This window comes from Dipodomys ordii, unplaced genomic scaffold, assembly GCF_000151885.1.
Source record: "Dipodomys ordii isolate 6190 unplaced genomic scaffold, Dord_2.0 Scaffold166, whole genome shotgun sequence".
NCBI classification, from domain to species: domain Eukaryota; kingdom Metazoa; phylum Chordata; class Mammalia; order Rodentia; family Heteromyidae; genus Dipodomys; species Dipodomys ordii.
This window is the reverse complement of record NW_012267382.1, coordinates 80,656-81,884: the sequence shown is the minus strand read 5'-3', so window position 1 is coordinate 81,884 and position 1,229 is coordinate 80,656. Positions and strand designations below refer to the sequence as shown.

Below are 1,229 nucleotides of genomic sequence, written 5' to 3'. Positions count from 1 at the left end.
GGAGGGAGGGAGGGAGGGAGGGAGGGAAGAAAGAAAGGAAAAGAAAGGAAGGAAGGAAAGAAGTTAGGGAGGGAAGGGTAAAGAAAGATAACCCAGAAGTGGAAAAATCATGCACATCTAAAACCGAGCAAAGATTATTAGCCAGAATGTATAAAGCATCCCTTAAAACAGAGGTTCTCTTCTTCATTCATGATCAAAGAAATGAAAGGTGGAACATAGTTAAATACTGTTTCTTACTCACTGGATGAAATGTGTGAGTACCAAGTACTGGTGAGGCTGTGTCTTCTAGGGCTTGCTGGTAAATGTGAAGATGGCTTGGAATACTTGGGAAATGGAACAGTACCTACATGTCAGACTTCTAGTTGCTCTCTGGACCAGAGGTAGTCTTGTGTAGTGTCCCAGAAACTTGTAGAACAACATTCCCAGAAGACCCTTCACTGAAGAACAGTCAGGACTAGTTTGTCAGGGCTGTGAGTAAACATTTATAACTGTGAAACACCAATGTCACTAAACCATAGCTACATATCATACCTGGATATAGATTGCAAAGACAATAATGGCAAAATTCATGTCTTTTGGAATGCACACGTCATGAGATTGATACTATAAAGAAAGAAGACCATGTGGAAGATCGGGAGCACATTTCAGAATGACCATCAGCTCTGAATGTGATGCTGTTGGGATGTCAATGTTGGATTGGGAATAGGTGCTTGGTGCTCATTATGTTAGCATTCTTTGTGATTTACATGGGAAGGCCCATATCATTCAGTTATGATTTACATGGGAAGCCCCATATCATTCAGTATTAAAGACACGAGGCAGCATTTGTCCCAAGTTTCTGACTTGTGACTCTGGCTTTTGGTAGTCAAGCACCACTGATGTGATGCTTTGCATTTCCCTTGGGTTTCTGGGTAAGCTGCAGCCTATTCAGGGCCTAGCAGGCTGCTTTCTCCACTCTGTAGCCAATTCTTGGTGCTGTTTGTAGGAAAACAATGTTGTTTGCTCCCAGAATGTTACATAACAGTTCAGACTTGGAGGAAGAACCAATTGGCAGATAAGAGAATACATCACATAATTCTCAATTCTTTGATATGGAAAACTTTGTCACTAGTCCAAGCTGTCTTGCCCTTTGGACACTGATGTTGTACATTTGGTGCTTTTGTTGTACTTGGAAAGATTTTGCCTCTGTGATGGTTACTATTTATAATGAGAAATCTTTTTTTTTTTTT

The 1,229-nt window shown here is 40.8% G+C and overlaps 1 long non-coding RNA gene across 1 annotated transcript in view; it reads right to left on the bottom strand.

Moving 5' to 3' along the window:
• LOC105998604 overlaps positions 1–1,229 on the bottom strand; it is a 31,757-nt gene that overhangs the window by 13,654 nt on the left and 16,874 nt on the right. The window contains exon 2 of the long non-coding RNA XR_001175702.1: positions 242–468. This is a non-coding gene — a long non-coding RNA (uncharacterized LOC105998604). The remainder of the gene's footprint in view (positions 1–241; positions 469–1,229) is intronic.